Source organism: Vombatus ursinus, unplaced genomic scaffold (genome assembly GCF_900497805.2).
Source record: "Vombatus ursinus unplaced genomic scaffold, bare-nosed wombat genome assembly UNPS02014807.1, whole genome shotgun sequence".
Lineage (NCBI taxonomy): Eukaryota > Metazoa > Chordata > Mammalia > Diprotodontia > Vombatidae > Vombatus > Vombatus ursinus.
In genome coordinates, this window is record NW_020954585.1 from 10067791 (window position 1) to 10092277 (window position 24487).

Consider the following 24487-nt stretch of genomic DNA (forward strand, 5'->3'; position numbering starts at 1 on the left):
TCTAAAATATATAGAGAACCATCATTCCCCAATTGATAAATGGTCAAAGGATATGAACAGACAGTTTTCAGATGAAGAAATTAAAATCATATATATATATATACATATAGTCATATGAAAAATGTTCTAAATCACTATTTTTGTTTTTTTATTTTTTTCTAAATCACTATTGATTAGAGAAATATATATTAAAACAACTCTGAACTACCACCTCATACCTATTAGATTTGCTAATATGATAAAAAAGGAAAATGATAAATGTTGGAGAAGATGTGGGAAAATCAGAACACTAAGGCATTGTTGGTGGAGTTGTGAACTGATCCAACTATTCTATAGAGCTATTTGGAACTATGCCCAAAGGGCTATAAAACCCTGCATACCCTTTGACTTAGCAATACCATTACTAGGTCCGTATTCAAAAAGAGATAAAAAACAAAAAGGGAAAGGACTTATACATACAAAAATATTTATAGCAGTTTTTTTTTTTCTGGTGGCAAAGAATTAGAAATTGAGAGGATGCCCATCAATTGAGGAATGGCTGAACAAATTGTGGTGTGTGATTATGATGTAATACTATTGTGCTATAAAAAATGATGAATAGGATGCTCTCAGAAAAACCTGGAAAGACTTACATGAGCGGATGCAATGTGAAATGTACTGTGTACAAAGTAATAGCAATATTATAAGATAATCAGCTGTGAATGACCGCTATTCTCAGCACTACAATGATTCATTGAAGGACTTATGATGAAAAATCCTGTCCTAAATGAGTCCTAAAAAACTATTTTTGACATTGATTTGGATAAAGGCATCAAAGACATGTCCATCAAATTTGCAAATGACACAGAATTGAAAAGGATGAAATTCAGTAGGGATATATTTTAAGTCTTACACTTGACTACAAAAAGATCAATTTCTCCAGTACAAGCTGAGGGAAGCAAGAGTAGTTTGTTTGATAAAGACCTGGTAGTCTTAGTGTCCTGAAATATTAGTCAGACTCAAGTATTAGTAGACTCAATATTAGTCAGCAGTGTTGATATGGCAGTCACAAAAGCTAATGTAATCTCAGGCTGTATTAAGAGAGGCATAGCTTCCAGGAATAGGGAGGTGGCAATCCCTCTGTACTCTGCTCTCATGAGACCTAATCTGGCCTATAGAGTTTTTTTCTGTGTCGTGGTTTAAGTGTGATACTGACTTATCGGTCTTCTGACTGATAAACTGGAAAATACCCAGAAGAGAGCAATTAAGCTGCAACGAGCCTTGAGTTTACATCATAGGATGATTGATCCCCAGAGGAAGAACTAATGCACACTTTTTTTTTTACTTTATTTTTCCTGAGGACTTTTTTATTTATATTTTCTTTCACAATGTGATTAATATGGAAATGATTTGTATGACTACACATGTATAACCTGTATCAAACTGCTTGCTTTATCAATGGGGGTGGGGTGGGGACAGATGATGGGAGAGAATTTGGAACTCAAAGTTTTAAAAAACAAATGCTAAAAATTGTTTTTACGTGTAACTAGGGAAAAATAAAATACTAAATAAATTTCTTTAAAATGGAGGTAAGGAAGTAGGCTGGGAGAGGACTGTGGTTGGGGTAAGAGAATGGTCATCCCCAACCACATAGGCTCACTGCCACTGAAAAACCAGTAATATCCTAGATGTAATATCCCAGATACCTTGCTGGACTTTGACAGTCCCTGGTCAATTGAAGCTTATTAGCTCCCGGCCAAATGAAGCACCCCTTCCCTCCCTAGACCAGCTGGTGCCCTATCCCCAGAGTTCCCCATTCAATGAAATACCCTGTTTCTCCAGGTAACACCCTTGATTATAAAAAGCAATTCCTCCTTCCTAGAAAAACCTGAGCTTTGTTCCTGGGGTACCCTCTAGGGCTATCTCTCCCCAGAATTAACATGGTTCATAGTACATCTCAGCCCAGCTGTTATCCCCAAAGGATCTTGTCCCAGTGTTCTCCTAACCCAACCTCTGCTACTCCTGCCCCCCAGACTGTCTTCTCTGTCACAAAATACTTCCCCTCCCAAAAAAACCCTAAAAAACCAAATCTTTATTTTTGCCATAAGTGAAAAAATATGTTTCTAAAACTAAGTCCACTCGGGGTGTGTTCAGGAAAAAGCCAGTAACACTGTCTGGCTGGAACAAAGAAGAGCACGTCCTGTTCCCCAAAGAAACAAGGAGAGGAAAACCTGGCGTAGCCTCACATAGGCCCCAAATTTTAAGAGAATGGATTTCAAAGAATTTAGAGAAAGAATCAAAAGGGAGAATCCAATGGTCTAAAAATTCTATAGGGGAAGACAGTCTAAAAACCATGGAAAGGTCACAGAATAACATTTGGCAGATGGAAAGGAGTCCCAAGTCATCAAATAATTCAACCCATGTGTGAAAGGCATCCTCTTCTACCTGAAGGCCTCCAAGGTAGGAAAACCTACCACCTGTGGAGTCTGCCCGTTCCCTATTTGAAACTAACTCCTAGGAAATTTTTTCTAATATCTGACCTCAACTTGTCTCTTTGCAACATCCATCCATTGCTTCTGGTTCTTCCTTCTGAAGCCAAACAGAATATGTCTAATCCTTCTGCATCAAAGACTTTCAAATGCTTGAACACAGCGATCATAGCCTCCTGGAGTCTCCTCTTCTCTAGACTAAATTCCCAGTTCCTTCAATCAATCATCCTATGATGTAAACTCAAGGCTCGTTGCAGCTTAATTGCTCTCTTCTGGGTATTTTCCAGTTTATCAGTCAGAAGACTGATAAGTCAGTATCACACTTAAATCATGACACAGAAAAAAACTCTATAGGCCAGATTAGGTCTCATGAGAGCAGAGTACAGAGGGATCCACCTCCCTATTCCTGGAAGCTATGCCTCTCTTAATACAGCCTGAGATTATTTTGGCTTTTGTGACTGCCATATCAACACTGCTGACTAATATTGGGTCTACTAATACTTGAGTCTGACTAATATTTCAGGACACTAAGACTACCAGGTCTTTATCAAACAAACTACTCTTGCTTCTCTCAGCTTGTACTGGAGAAATCGATCTTTTTGTAGTCAAGTGTAGGACTTAAAATATATCCCTACTGAATTTCATCCTTTTCAATTCTGTGTCATTTGCAAATTTGATGGACATGCCTTTGATTCCTTTATCCAAATCAATGTCAAAAATAGTTTTTTAGGACTCAGTCTTCCTATCTCATGCAGGCTGGATCCCTCTGCTGATCAGCAAGGAGGCTTTGACCTGCCCCATTTCCAACTCGGGCCAGTTGTCCCCTCCTTAGGCAACATGATGGTGCCTCCTATATCAGATTGCACGCCATCTTGAAGGGAGAGGGGAGGGAAGGAAGGGGTAGAAAATTTAGAACTCAAAATCTTATGGAAGTGAATGTTAAAACTAAAAATTAATTAATTAATTAATTAAAAAACAAATAAACATGATGACTCCAGAGCTCAAGAGCTCCTCTGGCTTCAGTCTTCCTGGTTAACAGAAATTCCAGGTACAGGCCATGATACCCTTCCATTGACAAAAGTATTAAATAACACAGGGCCAAGAACAGACCTCTTAGAGTACTTCTTTGCATACCTCCTCACATGCTGACTATTAACCATTAACAACCACTAAGCCTAGCTGTCCAACCGGTTCTGAATCTAATTGGTTTATTGTCTACACAGTTCTCCACCTTCTCTGCAAGAACAGTATGAAAAACTTCATCAAGAGCTGACCTCTAAGGAATAAAATCCCAAGGACACACACAGGAAAAAAAATCCAATTATTGTATCTAGATAATAATAAAAGTGTACATTGAAGATGGAAGAAAAAACAGATAAAGGAAGATAAATACAGCAAACACATGGCCTGATCAAATAAACATAGTATCGAAGGCAGCAAAGGTCAGAATAAGCTAGTATTGAGGTAAAGGACAATAAAAAAAGGTATGGTAGGATATGGCAAGTTTTTTTTTAAAGATAAAGAGATTTGAATATGTTTGCAGGTAGCAGGGAAGGCACCAATAGATAGGGAGAGAATGAGGTTTGAAATGTGTGTGTGTGTGTGTGTGTGTGTGACAGAGACAGATAGAAAGACAGAGACAAAGACAGAGCAAGAAGATAATAATAATAGTCAAATAGGTTACACATTAATTAATTACACATTAATGTAATGGTAATCTATAATACAATTAAAATGGACAAGAGTATTTTAAAAAGAAATCTATAGGACCTATTATGAAATAATAAGAAGTGAAAAAAGCAGAACTAAAAGAATACAGTATACACCCATGACATATAAGGGGAAAAATGAATAGACAAAAAATCCTGCTAAGGATTTAGAGGGAGTGACTAAAAAGTTATTGATTCTTTAAGTGTTGACATTAATCATACTAAATTAAAGCTGTTACTAAACATATTTAGTTGGTTGTTTAATGTTAAATGTTTAATATTAAACATTTAATAAAAGATTAAAAATGACTAGAGGAAAATAAATTAAAAATCATATATATGGAGGTTATAATAATCTTCCTATAATAGAGGCAGCTAGATGGCGTGGTGGTCAGAGCACCAGGCCTAGAGTCAGGAAGACTCATCTTCTTGACTTCAAATCTGGCCTCAGACACTTACTAGCTTGTGACCCTGGGCAAATCCCTTGACTCTGTTTGCCTCAGTTTCCTCAACTATAAAAGGAGAAGGAAATGGCAAACCACTCTAGCATTTTCACCAAGAAAACCCCAAATGCCAAGATTCAGATATGACTGAAAAATGACTGAACAACAACATAATAGAAATCATGAAAATGTCCATTAATAGAATTAAAAGCAGAATTAATACAGTAGAAGGCAAAATGATTTTTAAAAAAGCAGTGGAAACAAGAAAACAAGCCCAGCAAATAACTTAGCAGGAAAGAGATTTGGCAACAATGCAGCTAAAACTCATGGTTTTAGATGCTAGATCAGCTGAAGACTGGGGTAGTCAATAAAGTCAATCAGTGAACATTTATCAAGTATCTACTATGTGCCAGGCACTGTCCTAAGCACTGGGGATACAAAAAGAGGCAAAAAACAGTTTCTACCCTCAAGGAGCTCACAATCTGACTGAAGAGACAACAAGCAAACAAATATGTACAAGCAAGCTATATAGAGGTTAAAAGGAAATAATTAAAAGAGAGAAAGCATTAGAGTTGAGGAGTTCCTTGAAGACACTGAAGAATAAATGAAATTGTTAAAAAAAAATTTTTTTACAAAGTTATAAAAGGAATGGCAACAAGGTATTAAAAAGGTTCAACTTCAACTTAAAATTAAATTCTCTTAGGCACATTATCATTAAATTTAAAAAACTCAGTGACAAAAAAATTATTCAGTCTTTCATAAGGAAAAAGATATCATATAACAAGAAAGTGCCAATGAGGCTCACATCAGTTTTTTTTTAATGAAAACTAGAAACCACTGAAGAAGTAGGAAAATTATATATAACATTTTTAAAAACATGGACCACCTATTGATTGGAGAATGGCTAAATAAATTGTGGTACATGACTAAATCATAATATTACTGTGCTGTAAGAAATGCACATTCTCCTACAAATTCATACACTTTTTTTAAAAAAAAATTTCACTATTTATTTATTTAAAAATCCTTTTCTTTTTCAATTTTGAGTTGCAAATTCTTTATCTCCCTCCCATCTCCTTCCCTAGTCACTGAGAAGGCAAGCAATATAATATCTATTATACAGTGAAATCACAAATGCATATGCTTTCAACAGGAAGCTTCCCCCTCTTATATAAGGTTTTAAAAGTGGTACACTGGGGAACATTTTCCTAAAAAAAAAAAAAAATTGAATGGGAAATATCATGCTCCAAAGACTAGTCAGAGGAAGTTGAGATTTCAGAGTTTACTAAGAATGAGAATGTGCTGGTGCTTAGGAATTTTAAAGCTCACATTGCGAATATATAATTTTCACTATAGTAAAGACTCCAGGAGACTTGAGATGTCAGATTTTGCCTAGGAGCATCCAGTTGCTCTGGACTTCTAACCATATGTTGTTATTGTTGAGTTATTCCAGCCGTATATGACTCTTTGTGACCCCCTTTGGGGTTTTCTTGGCAAAAATACTGGAGTGGTTTGCCATTTCCTTCTCCAACTCATTTTACAGATGAGGAAATTGAGGCAAGCAGGGTTAAGTGACTTGCCTAGGGTCACACAGCCAGAAAATGTATATGAATTAATGTAAAGTAAACAGAATCAGGAAAACAACATATACAATATATACAATGACTACAACAATGTAAATATGAAGTGAATGTTGTGAAATTATAATAGCCAAGCCTGGCCCCAAAGAAGAGGTATGAAATACGTCACCTGCTTCTTTGCAAAGGGGGAGAATCATGGGTGTGGAATACTGCATATAAATTCAGACCTTCTTGATATGATGGTCAGTTTTTTTGTAATTTTTTTTCCTTCTTTCTTTCTCTTTAAAAAAATTTCATTATGTCAAATGGCGACATTCTGGAAAAAGGAGAGGGAAGGATACAGTGGGAAATGTAGATGATGTAAAAACAAAAGATATCAATAAAATAAATTTTTAAATATTTTAAAATTTATTTTACAAAATTAGTGTTTCTTTTTACCAGCTTGTTTTCATATATTAATTTTTCATTTTCAAAGGTCTTTAACTGTCTACCCAACTTGTTTCTCTTTTTTATCTTGTTAGTAATCCATGCTATTATACACCTTTGTCTAATTCCTTTCTGTGTTAAATCCAAATTTAACACTTTTTATCAGCAACCTGTTTGTAGGAAACTAAATGATACCATTGGGATTTTAACTGAGAACCTTAGAAACAAAAATTCTGATCCTGCTATTGACATGCTGCCATCTCTTGTGATCTTGAGATAGTTACCCGCCAAATTTAATTTCATATTCCCTAGTCTCTTAAACAGAAATACTAGTGCCTTCCACCCCTGAGTACCAAAAAGAGTGATTAAGTGAGAAAGAGGTACCAATTGCATTACAATTTATGTTTCACAATAAGGAAATAAAACCCACTCTCCTCAAGTTACAGATCAAATAGCACAGCAGCAAGGAAACAAAACCCTTTTTTATCTTTAAGGTAAGAACTGGAAATTAATATGTTTAGGACTCCTTGAGATCCCACAACAAACTGAGCTATTGATTCAAAACTGCTGTATGCCAGAAACTAAAAATCAGTCAACCTGAGGGCATATCCGTAGTGATGGGGTTGGAATCTGATCCCCAGAAAGGAAAAACCTGGACTTTCCCACACCGTCAAATCTCTGGATTTCACCTGAGGCTAAAATTTCATCAATTGCCCCAATCTCCCAATTCTGTTACCCTTAACCTAGCCTAGCCCTCCACTGTTTTACCTCCCCCGTTCATCCTTTCTAGGCTCCATTCTCCCTTGGCCATGTGGTCCAGGTCTCTGGTATTTTATTACCTCACTGTCCCCTCAGACTACTTGGCCACTCCTGAATCCTTCCCATAGTCTTTCTGTATATAAGGTCCATCTTGTCTCCATTAAGATGTTCAGATTTTTACAATCTAGCCAATAGCTCACAGGTGCTCAGATTCCTTAAGAGTCAGGCTAATATGGCGGATCTTTAATAAATCTTGTCTCTGGCTGAAAGAAGACTTGGGTCAAATTAATTTGGGCAGGCCCCACCTGTCGTGATTTTGGGGTTCCAGAACCCCTAAACCTCTAGACCTCACTAATAGCATAAGCAAACACTCATCCTTTCTAAGGCACATGAGAAAATGAGGCTCCTTGCTCATCATTCTCTTGTTTTCTTAGAAATTCACCAAAAAAAAAAGAAAAAGAAAGAAAGAAATTTTCAACACTGAAGCTAAGGAGTAATGAGGATACTTAAAGTTACTTGAACCTTTCCAGGAAGGCAGGATCTAGGCATGACTAAAATGCTAGGAGGGAGTAATCACTCACAGCGAAGTTTAAGGGGAACTTATACTTGAGAAGCTAGGTAGCCACAGTGCATAGAGCGCTGGGCCTGGAGGCAGGAAGATTCATCTTCATGAGTTTAAATCTGTCTTCAGACACTTTTTAGCCATGTGACCCCACATAAGTCACTTAACCCTGTTTGCCTCAGTTTCCTTATCTGTAAAATGAGCTGGAGAAGGAAATGGCAAACCACTCCAGTATCTTTGCCAAGAAAACCCCATATGGGGTCATGGAGAGTCTGACACAAGTGAACAAGAACAAAGGAAGGGTGGGAATTGGGGGGGTTAGTGTCATTCAGAAAGGTAAAGTAATGGAGCCTCAACGGACAACTAGATGGAGCATCTGGTGCTTAGGAGGTTTCTTATTTAATGTTATTTCTGCTGATAGACACTATACAGTCTTTTGCCTATATGATCAAGTCTATATATATTTTTTGTCTGTCACCCATCACCAGGGATTTGGCCCCAAGCTACCTATAAAACAAAACAACAAAAAAAGCGAAAGTTTGCATAGCACTTTAAAGTTTACAAAGTCTCTTCCTCACATTCCCCACAGCTGCTCAGTGAGGTGGGTAGTGTATGATTATTTTTCCCATTTTCTTTAGAGGCAGTTTGGACTAATGGATTTACTAGGAATCAAGAACACGAGTTCAAAACCTATGTCTTACACTAGCTGTATGACCCTGGGTAATTCATTTAATCATTACCCAGCCTGGATTTCTTCACCTGTAAAATGGGAATTATAGCAGTACTTACTTCACAGTCTTGTTGTGAGGGTCAAATGAAATATGTAAAACATTTTGAAAACCTTCATGAACTACATAAGTGTTAGCTACTGTCATTATTATTTTTCAGAGGAAAAAACTGAGGCTCAGAAAAAAAGTAACATCCCCCATGGTCACACAGTTAAATAAGAGAGGCAGGATAAGTATCCAGCTCCTAATGAATCTAATTAGTGCTTTTTCTGTTACACCTCTCTACCTTGGCCAATATGTCCCAGCACAAACCTTTTGCTTCACTTAGGTGCCATGGGCTCCTTGATTTCCCCACCTAGAGTAACATCTATCATTTCTACGTGGTGTGTTATGGTTGTGGGATATTGCATATGCTATCAGAAATGGTGAACGTATTAGTAAGTTTTGATAAGTTGATTTTTTTTTATTTTAATATCTTTGTTACAAGAGATGGTCCACTAGGTATCCCAAAATGAATGTGAAATAAAAAATAAAAGACAAATTTTTAGATAAATGAATATTTGTTGAATTGAATGTCTTATTTTCTGATTATTAATACATGTGTAAGCCTTATCTTTCTAATGAGATTATAAACTTCCTAAGGGTAAAGAACACATATCTCATGCCTCATTTCCAGTTTTCCCTGGAATAGTACTAGACACCCAATAAATATTTTTTGATAATGATAACAGCTCACCCTTATATAGGGTTTTGAGGTTTGCAAAGCACTTTCCTCACAGCCTAAAGGTTATGCTGAAGTCAGCTGGAACTAGCTCCAGAGGGCTGGTTGTTAAATTTTCAGTGTAAGCATTTACATCTCAGAAACAAAAAATGCTATAAATTAGGGCTTAATTTATTGTTTTGTTGATTGTCTAGACTTCAGAAAATGATAGAAAAAATGTTAATAATGAAGGTTAAACTTAAAAGTGTCCTGTGTATATTTTTCCCCTACTAAGCCAGAAGCTAAATGTTTACCAATGCCTCTCCTCTCACTGAGGTAGGTAAGGCAAGTATTATTTCCCCATTTCACAGATGGGGATACTGAGGCTGAGAAGTATATTGACTTATCCACAGTCACACAGTTGCTAGTGTCTGAGGCCAGAGTTGAACACAGGAATCCCAATGTCAAGTCCGACACTCTTCCTCCTATTCCATGTTCTCTATAAACACTTGCTTTATTGATGTTATGCTTACATATCTCACTCCACTTGCATGCCAACATAGGATGCAACAAAGTTTGGATTCCAAACCAGGTCCTCTGATTTCAAAGATAGTGTTTTTCCCCCTTCCCAAAGATCTAAAGTTATATGATTTTAATAAAGCTCACCCAGTGCATGATGGTCCACTTCAGCCTTCATTTTACACACTGGAAAATTCATTATCAGTGATCAGGTTTAATAACAAACTCTTTTTATGATTAGTCTAATAGACATAATAAAAATGATAGTAATAGTGAACACATTGTACTTACTATATACTAAATGTTCTACTACATTATTATATAATTTGGTGCTCACAACAACCCTGGGAGAGAGGTGCTATTATTATTCCCATTTTACACATAAGAACGCTGAGGCAAACAGAAGTTAAGTGATTCACCCAGGGTCACACTGCTAGTAAGGATCTCAGGCTAGATTTAAACTCTGATCTTCCTGACTCCAAGCACAGCACTTTATCTGCTGCACCATTTAGCTGGGAGTAGATGATTCTCAGTTCTACTAAAAGTGAATATTTACACAGGTTTGAAGGTTATTAAAGGACTTTTATCCTCACTACAACCCTGTGTATTAGCTTCATTTAAGTGAGGGTGGGAGTGAAAGAACTCTGCAGGTATTTGCACTGTATAGGCACAAAAAGTGCATTACTACTACTACCATTGGCTTCATAACAAATTTTCCAATTAAACAAAAAACCCAGCACACAATGGCTTGGTAGAAAAAAGTTGGGGCTGATGAGGCGAGAAGAAATAGAGAAAAAACAACAAAGAAACTTCTCTATACTGCCTAAAGAAAGGAGAAAGATCTATCAAGATGATTAGCCTTAATTTCTGACAGCATAACATGATTAAATATCAGTTCCTTACAAAAGAATCTGCATTTTGTGTCATTTCCTGAACAAAGGCATTAAACAAAAATATTTTCTTCCTTTTAATCGTACCTGCTTAGTAAGAAAACTTGCGTTTTCCTTTAGGATCTGCTCTGAGAGTTAGAATTCTTCTTTTGGTGGCCAAGTTAGGGTTACCTAGTTTCTTATACTTATCCCCAAACAAGTTTCCCAAGTAGTTAAATTTGATATCTTCTAAATCTGTTAATCAAAGATTCTCCATGTCTAGCTCTGTATGTTACTCAGTTTAATTCAATAGCGAGAAAAATGTATTTTTTAATTCAAGTAGTCAAGAGTATTCAATGGATAAAAAAAAAGTCTATAAAATCCTGTGTGACCCTGGGCAAGTCACTTAACCCGATTGCCTCACCAAAAAGCAAAACAAAAACAAAAACAAAAAACAAAAAAACAAACAAACAAAAAACCTCATTACAAAGCAGTATAGGTTAAGTAATACAAATAATGAGCTATAAGAGTTCTTAAGAGAAAAAGAACCATCTTGAAAAACCCCACACCATGAGCAAAAGTAGTAAAGCACAAGGTATATTACATTTCACTGGAGCCTGTGGTTATTGCAGGGAAGTGGTGGGAGATGGAACTGGAGAAGTAGGTTGGTTCCGAATTTTGGAAATCCTTGAATGCCAGGCTAAAGTATTTGGACTTGATTTGGTTGGCATTTTGAAGACGACTGATCACATAGTGATATGAACTACTACATCACTAACTGCCTATTGTCCATTTTTAACTAGATGTCTCACTGGATTTTCAAACTGAAGATATCCATTCCCTCTTCCAAACTTCCCTGTTTCTACTGTGGACATTACCATCCTTCTAGTCTTCCAGATTTGTAATCTTGGAGTCTTCCTCAACTCTTCACTTTTCCTTACCCCACATATTCATTCAGTTTCCAAGTGTTGACAGTTCTACCTCTATGACCTCATATCCTTTCCCTTCTCTTAATTCAAACCACACTCACTCTAATTCAGGACTACGTCAATTCTCACCTTATCTATTGCAATAACCTCCTAAATAACTCTCCTGGGTCTGTACTCTGACAGTCCTCTTCATCTTCCTCCTCCTCTTCTCACCAGAGCCCACTATCCCTGTGATTTCCCAGATCAAAATGCCTTAGAAGATGTCATCATCTTCCTATAGCTTTTATCTCCCCCTATTAGAATGTAAGCTCCCTCAGGGCAAGGATTCGCACATTTGTTTTGTATCCCCAGACTTTAGCCCAGTGTCTAGCATATGACAAGCGCTTAATATATTTTCTTCCTTCCTTCCTTCCTTCCTTCCTTTCATGCATTCCAGTATATCCTGAACTGGAATAACAAAGGTAAACACTCCAGTGAACACATATCTCCCTATTTTATGCTTTCCTTAATATTAAAAATCAAAGGGTTAAACAAAATTTTTTCTGCAAAAAACATAATTCACAATTCAAGTACATTTGCATGATTTTAACGTATGCACAACAAAAATCTTGTTGGAGATTCTTTAAAATGGTATTTTGCTCTCTTTTTTTTAAAAATCCATTTAGCTCTCTACTAGAGAACCCCTGAGTTGAAACTGATCATAGATTTAGAGCTATAATGAGTCTATCATTACTATTCTTTAGGTTTGGCCATTCAACTAGTTCAAAACTTACCTAACTGTACTTATCATCTAGCCCACATCTCTCTATCCTGTCAATAATAATTGGAGATGTATGATGGAGGGTCCTTCCAGTCACCCATGAGGACTCATTGAATAGACTGCTGGACCAGAACTCTACGGATACCCTAAAAATGCAATGCCCAGTTCTCAGAGCTGTCCTTCCTGCTGGCCTCTGGGTTTTAAAATGATTCTCTGAGCTCCAGAGGAGCGTTGAGGCATAACCTTCACCATAATGGTGAAGCAGCATCAGCTGACTGTTAGGGAGAGGAAGAGTTGCTCACACAGAGAGAAGCAGTAGACAAGACAAGAGGCCTTATAATGTTGATCAGGCTCAGGAAAGGAGAAATGTAAAATATCTAATGAGCAGCCCTGCTGCAAAAGTTCCAAAGAGGCTTGCATGGTAGTCTCTCCACTGACTGTAACCTTTCTATGATTCTTTCTTACTTAGCTTTCTTTTGGTGTGGGATTAAAACTGCCTGTTATCTATGCCTGAATCATATTCTGGGTACTTTTTGTACTGCCTACTCTCTTGCTTGAATGGACATTGTAGATTAAAGTAAAAAATAAAATTGTTCCTTAGGAACCTAAGGGGCATATGAAAATGCAGCCCTGGAATGCAACCCCAGAGTAATAAACCTAGGGCAAACTGTGAAGCAGTGGTGTACTGGAACTAGCTTTTACTGGCTCCTGCAAGGTCTGGTTGTTAAATTTCCACTGTGAGAATTTACACCTCAGAAATGGACCAACTTTAACAAATCAGGGTTAGATTTACTGTTTTATCTTTAAGAAAATGATGGAGAAAACATGAATATATTAATAACATGAATTGTCTACTTAAGAAAGTGATGGAAAAAATTAATATAATTAAACTTTGAAGTATGACACATGTATTTTTTTTCAGAGTCAGTTGTTAAAAGTTTACCAGCACACCACTGGAAAAGTTAGAGTAGCCAGGCCCTGTGACATAGAGGTCCCCAAGTAGTCACTGCACTAGAACAACACACAGACACCATTTCATGGACCAATAGTAATGGCTGACAATAGCTATGCACCATGAAATTTGTTAAATGTAAATGAAACTGATTTAGCTCAAGATGAAGCCTATAAAACTGCAAAGATCCAAGCGTGAAATATGAAAGGTCCTCTATGACCACATGACTTCAACCATCAATATATCAACAAAGAATTTTCAAATAAATGGAATTATACAGTATTTATTGGAAGGGAGGTATTTATGGTAGCAATTCATGACTAGGTCATTGTCACCAGAAATTATAGAGGGTTATTCTTTAGTAGTACAGGAATATTAAATAATGAAGATGAGCAAAGAAATGGTAGACACTATGTAATATATAACTGCAGGCTGCAAAAATTTAGCACCTACTGAATGAATTCCTAGGAAGACACAAGCAGGTGATCAGAACTACATATCAGAAATTTAATAATTTAATAAATCATCAGACAACAAATGCCCACATGACAAATACAGACCATAAATTATTGCTGAGAATTCAACAAATAAACTGTAACTGGAACCAATACATTCTCACAGATAAGACTGTTGCCTATAATTGCCCAGACATAACAAAGATCTACAAAAATTTAAGAACTTTTTTTAATAGGTATCACCTTATAGAATTTGCATCATCTCCAAATTTCTCCACCACACAGAGTGAAAAGCAGAAACTTAGTGAAGAAAATAAAAAACATAAGGCAATAGGATACGCTAGGTGGTGCAGTGGATAGAGCTCTAAGCTTGGAGTCAGGAAGATCTGAGTTCAAATCTAGTCTCAGATGCTTACTACCTGTGTGACCCTGGGCAAGTCACTTAAGCCCCTTTGCTTTTAGTTTTCTCGTCTGTAAAATGAGCTGGAAAAGGAAACGGCAAACCACTCCAGTATCTTTGCCAAGAAAACCCCAAATGGGTTCATGAAGAGTCAGACATGACTGAACAACAAAAACATCATCCCAGTCATCCTGTCTGCTACTATTGTACTGAATATGCTTTCATTGAGCCTTTGGAAAATGAGCTTACATTCAAGTACTTTTGTTTGAATACATAAAGAAGTTATTTTTCCCACCTGGACAACAGAATGTAGAGCACTGACTATAAAAGACCAAAAGCAAGATATCAACCTGTCTCAAGACCATTTCTCTCTGAACTCCATTAAACTAGATGAGAACAAGATGATAATAATAATGTTATTACTAATGTTATTATATTTGTACATGTACATCTTCCTATATATTATACACATATGTGTATAATAACAATGCTATTATATTATTAATAACAACAACTACAAAAACAACTTACATTTGAGAGGAACGCTAAAGTAGTGGATAGAGAACTGGTCTTTAAGCCATGAAGACCTGGGTTCAAATTCACCCTTTGATGGGTATTGGCTATTTGACACCAGGCAAATAGTTTGACCTCTCAGTGCTCCTAGACATCTCTTTAAGACTGTAAATTTCAGTGAAAGTACAGATCTTAGGTAGAAGAAAATATCTATGCCACTGAAATCTCAAATGCAAGCCCATCTTTCCCTCCACCTCTGCATCGTTTCTACCCCAACAACCAATTCTTCCTTGTTCATGTGAAGCTTTTGGAGGATGAAATTATCATTAAATCAAATGAATAAAGTATTAGCTGTCCTGCCTTTGGATGGGGGGAGGAGAGGAGGAGGAGGAGGAGGAGAGAGAGAGAGAGTGAGAGAGATGGAAGGAAGGAAGGAAGGAAGGAAAGAAGGAAGGAAGGAAGGAAGGAAGGAAGGAAGGAAGCAGAAAGTGCTCTAGCAGATGTCTGGATAACTGAAGACTTGCATCTCTAATACATCACGCCTCTGTGCCAAGCTTGTGTTCTGTTTCCTAAGTCTATTTCCTCTTTCTGTTTGGATGATTCATTGTATTCAGTGATGACAATATTACCTTCATTTTTACTTCTGATGGGGTGCTTGGGTGCTTGTGCTTGTACTTGGACCCCAATTTCTTCCTAGTCTCAGAAACACTATCTCTGACAATCGCTCCCCAGCCCAAGGACACTGTGCCTAGCAATTACTCATGCGTGGGCCCCAGCAAGACCCTTATCTCTCTCCCTGATGCAGCTACACAAAGTTGGGTGAGAGAGTGCTGGGCTGCTCAGGCCCCAGCCCTCAGATCATGTCTCTGGAAGCTTCCCAATTCCTTAGTAAGTTCCTGTCTTGTGAGAAAGCTTTTCCCTTGTTGCAGAGCATTCTCTCATCAAGACAGAGGGAGAGGGGTACCTTGCCCAGCCCAAGGAGTTTTGCCCTTGGCTGGCCCAAGGACTCTTCCTCCTGTCAGACTGCTAAGATCCATACCTCTGTCATCTCCCTCCTCCGGTGTACTCCCTGTACTTTCTCATCCATAGCTCCCAAAGACACCTGGACCTTTAGATTACCTCATCAATGTCCCTGGCATTCCTTTCCCATGCCCTTTTCCATATAAACTCTAGTTCCATCCTCAGTCTCTTGGAGGTTCCTTAAGAATCCTTACCTGTTGAAAAATGTAACAATAAATCTTTGCCACCTTGACTTAAAGAATGCTTGAGTCTGTGAATTCATTCCAGACAACCCCATCCTGTACTCCAGTCTTTGAGGGGTCTCAACCTCTCAGACCGCAACACTTCCATTTATCTTTATACAAATGAGCTCCATCATGCTTCTCACATTTCTTCATGAGTCTATCTTTTAAATATACAATACTGCTTCCATTTCTTACCCTATCCTGTCCTATTCCTTACTGTCTGTTTGACCTTGCTTGTCATTTCACTTCTATGGTCCTCAGTTTCCTCAACTGTAAAATGAGGGAACTGATCTAGATGACTTCTGAGTCCCTTCCAGTTCTAAATCTATGATCCTTTTATGACCTTTCTAGCGCTTCCCTAATGTCTCTCATAAACAATTTAGAGTTACCGACCACCTAACAAGACAGATTTTAAGCTGGTTTTCTAGAACTGGTTTTGCAAATTCAAATGGGAAAAAGTTAAGGACCTCAAAAAGGGCATTGATTTACCATGAAATTGACAAAAATTTGGTAAAAAAAAAATTGGTAAAAAAAAGTCAGCATCAAGGAGCTTTAGGAAGATAATAAAAAAGGTGTGAGGTGATAGTCTGTTCAGTAATGATGTTGAAGTTTTTCAATTTAAAATTTGCATTTCTTTTTTTGTAAATAAACTTCCTATCCTTGACCATTTATCCAGTGGGGCCAGATATTGGTTGTTCTTATGTATTTTTGTAAGTTCTTAGTATATTCTTGATGTTTGAGTTGATTATAGATGCTTCATAGTCTTCTTTTCTAAACCATAAAGTTAATCAGTTAAGTGGTTTGCTAAATGTGAGATGTGCAAATGTAGAGACATCTCCAATCCAGATATTCATATGGACTATTTGTGCCTGATCTGTGGTAGAGTCTTTTGAGTTCAATTAGTCTGATCAGCCACGGTTAGATACACTGTACTTTGACCTGGACATAGTGATATCATTTGGGTCCTCTTTGAGAACGAAGGACAGCAATCACCACTAATCAGGTAAGTAATTAAACCTCCCATTTGAAAAACAAACACAAATGGTCTTGGATTTCTAGATACCCTTTCAATTTTACTATCAAGGAAAGAAAACAAGGAAATAAGCATTTGTTAAACATCCACTATGTCAGGCACTGTGCTAAATACTTGGTATTATTTCATTTAATCCTCACAACAACCTTGAGAGGCAGGTGTTTATTATTATTCACATTTTACATTACTGAGGAAACTATGACAGATAGAAGTTAAATGATTTGCCCACAGTCACACAGCTAGTTAAGTATCTGAGGCTGGATTTGAACTGTAGTCTTCCTGACTCCAGAGCCAACACTCGGTCCACTGTACTATTCTAGCTGCCAAGGATATCCAGTTCCTTGATCCATAATTAACATAGGTTTCCCATTGCTTCCTCCTGTGCTTAATCTAGTTTTACAAAGTAGTGGAAGTTCAAAGGTTAGATGTACATCTGCCAGGGGTGTACTGAAGCCAGTTCATACCAGCTTGGAGCTGAGCTGATTGTTTAATTTTCAGTGTGAGCATTTACAACTCAGAAATAGGCAAATGCTAGAAATTAAGATTTGATTGATCTTTCTTTGTTGAGACTTAAGAAAGTGACAGAGGATGTTAATAATGTAGATTAAACTTAAAAGAATGTCCCATGGAGAGCTGGTACATCTAAATGCCTCCTAACAGAATAGTAGTTCATGGGCTCTGTTCATAATGATACTATCAAAAAGAGTAAGTTGTTGTAACTTGTATTTCATTACAACATTAAGCTATTTATTTAACTTATTATTTGGGTTTGGCTATATTGGATGATTACTTTCATACGATGAAAAATAATTAGCAGCAATATTGATCACATCCCACGAATGCAAATTAAGAGCACAGTTATCTCCAATGGGCGTCAAGTTCTTTTAGAGATGAAAATAAATGACATAAGAATGCTGAAAAAAAAAGGTATAGAGTACTAAAAATTAGAACACACACTGACCAAAAAACAAAAACAGCTTCATTAATTTCTTTTTCATATTAATACCTATAGGATGCTCATTATGGGCTTGAATGCCATATCCTTAGTTATTCTGAAGCACTACTTGAAGCAGGTTGGTTCTGTTGTAATTCACTGGGAATTGTTACTTGGAAACAGACTACCTAAATAGAGATGTCATTTTGAACAGATTCCTTCCTTTAAAAAAAAAAACAAACTAGAAATATTTAAGGGATTGGCTTAATGTCAAAGAATGAGTTAGCAGCAGGTGAATGAGTAGCTTGGTTTGGGTTCCATGGCCCCAAGGTAGGGCAATTTGTCCTACAGATCAATGAGACATTTATCCGATGGAAGTATGACTGCCAAGCTTTGCTACCATCTTGTCCTTCCTGACATTAAAAATCTCCAGCAGCCCTACCACAATTTCTGTCCAACAGAAAGAATACATCCAAATTGGTCTTACCTAAGTGGAGCTCACTGTACCCAAGTCCATCTTTGAATATGAGTTTATTAGCCCATTGATTTTACCCTATAGTATGTGGATAGTTGTTCTCTTATCTCTCTTTTCCATTTCTTTCACCAGGAACTGGCAAGAACATTGAAAACCATAAAGTGAAAAAAATGAACAAAATTTAATTTTGCTAATCAAGATTATTCCTTACCAGAAAGACAATAAAAAGTAATTGCCCTATAAAACAATAAACTTTTCTACCCACTAAATCAAGGTCAACTAAATGAGATTCAAAATAAGTTCATAATTTCTAATTTTGCCTGTATGTTATATACAAGAGAATTAATATCTTTAAAAATAATACACTATAGGGCAAAATGTACATTATGTCCAATCTATATAAGTAATGAGAATGAGCCAAATCAAAGTTCTTGTGTTGGATACAAAGACATACGAAGCATCTTTACATCCTTTCATAGCAAAAGTGTGAAAATGATTTTCTAAAAATTTCAAGGAATTGAAGACTTGTCTGATAAATGATCCAAGGGTCCAAACTTTGTATGTAGCGGGAAAATCAACCTATAATTCAACAAGAATACAGAGAAGCATGAAAAGACTGACATGAACTAATGCAGAGTGAAGTGAGCAGAGACGAAAAAAATACACACAATGAATACAACAATGTAAATGGGAAGAACAATAACCTCAAAATGATAAAAAATGAATTGTGCAAAATTACAAACAAGTTTGGACCCAAAAAAGAGATTTAAGAAGATACCTCCCCTGATTCTTTTGCAGATTGGGGTGTCCTTGGGTGTGGATTGCATATACTATCAGATTTAAATACAGATACATACAGATAGATCGGTTTTACTGATTTTTTTCTTTTTTAAAAAATTCTTAGTTATAAGGGATGGCTCTCTGGGAGTGAGGTGGGAGAGGGAGACAGAGGGAAATTTAGGTGACTTAAAAACAAAGAAAAATCAATAATTTTTTTCTTAAAAACAATCATTAATTAAGCACCTTCTGGTGCTAGATATTGTGCTAAGCACCCAGAATATAGAGACAAAAATGAAAAAGTTCTTCTCTTCAAAGAGCTTACATTCCATCGGAGAAAATAATATGTATATGTATCAGTGTATACAAAATAAACATAAAATAAATAGAGGGGAAGGAGGGCACTAGCACTTGGGGAATCAGGAAGGGTATCTCAAAGAAGATGGTGCTTGAGGAAATCAGGGATTTTGTGAAGCACAAATGAGGAAGGAGTATATTCCAGGCAGGCAACACAGCCAATACAAAGGCCCAGAGACAGAATGTTTCCTGTGGGAAACAGATCACCCAGTTTCCCTGGAGTGTGGGAAGCAGTACACCATCTAGTGAATTTAGGAAGATAAACTGGGCCTAGGTTGTGAAGGTCTTTAAAAGGAAACAAAACAGAGATGATATTTGATCCTAGAGATAGTAGGGAAGTATTAGAATTCATTGACTGACATGGTCAAACTATGCTTTAAAAAAATTATTTTGAGAGCAGTGTCAAGGACAGATTGGAGGAGAGAGTTGAGTCATGGAAATAGGAGCCTATTGTCCAGGAGAGAGGTGATAAGGGCCTGAACTTGTGAGCACTTATTAAACAAAGAAAAAAGGTGTCATATACAAGATACATTAGGGGGTGATATGTGGGATGAGAAACAGTAAAGGGTCCTAATGCCAAGATTAATAGCATGAATGATTGGAAGAATAGTAGTGCCTTCAAAAGAAATAGGGATGTTGGAAGAGTAAAGTTCTTAGTTGGGATTGAGGCAGGAAGAGGGTAGAGAATGAGTACTGTTTTGGACAACAAAACATTTTACTTCATAATCAAGACATTACCCCTGAAGACCACATATTGGAATCTTCCTAAAACAAATGGGTCTATCTATTCCTTAGATTCCACTCAATCATATTAGCATACATACACCTAGTTAAAAATACAAGAAACTGGTCTGGGGATGTAAGAAACAGAATTTAGGCTAGACTGAAGTTGAGTATGACCTGTGTGTATCAAAGACTACCTATATAGAAATTACAAGATGGCAAAGAAAAGAACACAAAGTCATTCGATGAGAAGAAACAAAAAATACTTAGCTGAAAGCAATACCAAAGTTAGTGAAGCAGGCTGGGAGATAAGAAAGGAATTTTCTTTAAAAGTAGAGAAGCCCAAAATTGAAAAAGGGAAGATTAAGGAACTGAATTTGTATTAAAAAAAATAAACAACCTAGAGAATCAATAAATAAAGAACCTAAGATAAGCATGAAAGTGGAGATATGAGAAATTAGAGGGAAAATAGATAAATTGGAAACAAAAAGCATAGAAATGATAAAACTAAAACTTATTTAAAAAAAATACTAATAAAATTGATAAACCCTTAGCTAATTTGATTAAAAAGAAGAAAATCAAATCAATAAAATAGCAAGTAAACAAGGCAAAATTGCAGCAAAATCAGAAGAAATAAAAAAGAATAATCAGAACTTATTGCAGAGTTATATGCTAACAAAACTGAGAACATAAAAGAAATTGAGGAATACTTTCAAAAATATAAAATCTCCAAACTATCAGAACACCAGATAGAGATGTTAAATAACTAAATCTCAGAAAAGGATCAGTCTAGCTGTAAAAGAAATACCAAAGAAAAAAACAAACAAAAAAAACCCCCTGGACTTGATAAATTTATAGGAGAATTCTATCAAATTTTTAAAGAACAGTTAATATCCATACATCAAGAAAGAGCCCTACCAGTAGCCTTTTATCAGACAAATACAATTCTAATACCTAAACCAAGGAAAGATAAAACACAGAAAGAAAATTATAGGTCAATATCATTAATGAATACTGACTCAAAAATTTTAAACAAAATCCTGTAAAACAGATTACAGTGATTTATCCAAGAAATTTTTCATTATGATCAAGTGGAATTTATAATAGGAATATAAGGATGGTTCAACATTAGGAAAACAATCACCATAATTAATCCTATTAAAACCAAAAACATCCCAAACCACATGATCATCTCAGTAGATGCAGAAAAAACCTTTGATGATGTGCAATATTCTTTTAAGATAAAAGCCCAAAAAAGTATTGGCAGAGAGGGGCCTTTTTTAATATTATTAAAAGAATCCATTTAAAATCAAAAGCACGCATCATATGAAATGGGAATACAATAGAATCTTTTCCAGTAAACATAGGAGTACTCTTCCCTCTATTATTTGATATAATACTAGAAATGTTATCAATAGCAATTATACAAGAGAAACAAATTAAAGGAATAAAGATAGGTGAAGAAGAGATAAAACTATCCCTGTTTGTTGATGAGATGATGGTTTGTTTGGAAAACCTCAGCAAAGATACTGAATGAGACAAATAGTAACCTTGGAAAAGTTGCAGGTAGCAAAATAAATCCTCAAAAATCAATAGCATTTCTGTATAATAATAACAAAAGAGAAGAAGCAACAATAGAAAGGGAAATCCTATTCCAAATAACTACAAAATAGATAAAATATCTGGGGATTGACTCTTCAAAGCACATAAAAGACTTGCATAGATCAATTACAAAGTGCTCCTTAAAGGTTTACACAGCAGCCTAAATAGCCAGAAGAATATTCAGTGCTCATGGCTAGGCAGTGTGAATATAACAAAAATGACAATACCATCAAAATTAATTTACATTTTTACTGCTATACCAATCAAATTACCAATAGGATACTTTTTGTTGTTTAGTCGATTAGTTGTGTCCAACTCTTTGTGACCTCATCTGGGGTTTTCTTGGCAAAGATACTGGAGTAGTTTGCCATTTTCTTTTCTAGTTCATTTCACAGATGAGGAAACTGAGGTAAACAGGGTTAAGTGATTTGCCAAAGGTCACACAGCTAGTAAGTGTCAGAGGCCAGATTTATACTGACTGCAGGGCTGGCACTATCCACTGTACCATCTAATTGCCCTTAGGATACTTTACAGAGCTTGATAAAATAATAAAATTCATTTGGAAAAACAAAAGGTCCAAAATATCAAGGAAAATGATGAAAAGAAGTAAGGATAAAGAAAGCATAGCACTTCAAACTATATTATAAATCAGTAGTCATCAAAATCATCTATATTGGTTAAAAAATGGAGAGGTAGATCAATGGAACAGATTAGACTTGGGAGATTCAAAAACAACAGACCTCAACAATGCAGAGTTTGATTAAGTGGAAAACATAAGTTCCAGAAGGAAAAATTCCCTATATAATAAAGACTGAAAACTGGAAAGCAGTCTGGCAGTAATTAGGTTTAGCCCTACACCTTATCTTATACCATACTCCTCAGTACATTTTAAATGGGTAAGTGCCCTTGATATTAAAAATCATACTGGGTTATTTAATTAGAAGAGAAACAGATCATGTGCCTTTCATGGCTATAGGTAAGAGATGTATTTTTAACCACAGAGATAGAGGCAATTACAAAAGATAAAACAGATAACTTTGATTACTTGAAACTGAAAACCTTCTGCTTAGACAACATTAATGCATCTAGGATAATATAGGGAATAATAGGGAAGTGTTTGAACAAGAAAAAAAAATCTTTGTGTCAAATTTCTCTGATAAGTGGTATCCAAGATACATACATTCATATATATGTACATACCTGTGTGTATATAACTAATAGCCAATCTCCAAGAGGGAAAAATCCCCTTTTGGTGAAAGGATATGAACAAATAGATCTCAAAAGAACTACAAAGTATATACAACCACATGAAAAAACGCTCCAAGTCACTAATAATAAGAGAAAGGCAAATCAAAACAATCTGACAGTTTCACTTCATACCCTGCAAATTGGCAAAGATGACAAAAAATGACAAGTCAGTTTTGGAGGGATTGTGGAAGGATAAGCACGCTAATACACTGTTGGTAGAGCTGTGAAATGGCATAACTATTTTGGAAAGAAATTTGGAATTATGCAAACAAAGTGACTAAAATGTCCATACCCTTTGCACTAAAAACTCTATTACTAGGCTTAAACTCCAAGAAAGACATTGATAAGAAAAAAGTCCCCATATACAGTACTCCATGATATTTATAGCAAAAATTTGAAACAAACAAAGTAGATGCCCATCAGTTAGGGAATGTCTAAATAAATTGTAGTATATGAATATAATGGAATACTACTGCACTATAAGAAATGATGAGTGTGATGAATAGAGAGAAGTATGGATAGATCTACATGAATTGATGCATAGTGAAGTAATCACAGCCAAGAACAATATGCACAGTAACTAAACAATATAAATGGAAAGAACAGCACATCAAAGAATCAAAAGTAAATGTGATAAAATTATAAATATCAAGTGGGAAGCTAATGAGAAGAGATGAGAAGACATCCCCAACCCATTCCTTGGTTGAGATGGGAGGTCCACAGGTGTAAACACATTGCACATGTTTTTGGACTTACTCAATATATCCATTAGATATGCTGATTTTTTTCCCTTTCAAAAAAAAAACAAAACAAAACACTATTTGTCATATGAGATGGTGCCCAGGAAGGGGAAGGTAGAGGAATACATGTGATACTTTGGTGATATAAGAAGCAGAAAACATCAATAAAAAATTATTTTTAAAAAAGTAGAGGAGTCATTTCATATAGAAGGAGCAATGGAATATTTACCCCCTATTAAAGATGCAAAAACAAGACTCTAAACATATAAACCCTATATCAGGTTTAGAAGATGGTTTTTTTTTCAAAGTAGAAAAACTATCACCATGGAGTCAAAAAGGGGTGGAAACTTTACCAAACCAAGCTGTGAAACTGGTGGTTTCAAAATAAAAACTGGCTTAATGATAGAAAGAAAAAGAACAGAGAGAGAGAGAGAGACAGAGAGAGACAGAGAGAGACAGAGACAGAACAAACTAGAATACTTCTATTTACAAAATGCTCCTAAGCTCTGTTAAGGTGGCAAACAAGCTACAGAAAGAAAATCACAGGGAAAAAAGTCAGCAACAATTTAAATTTACTTAATG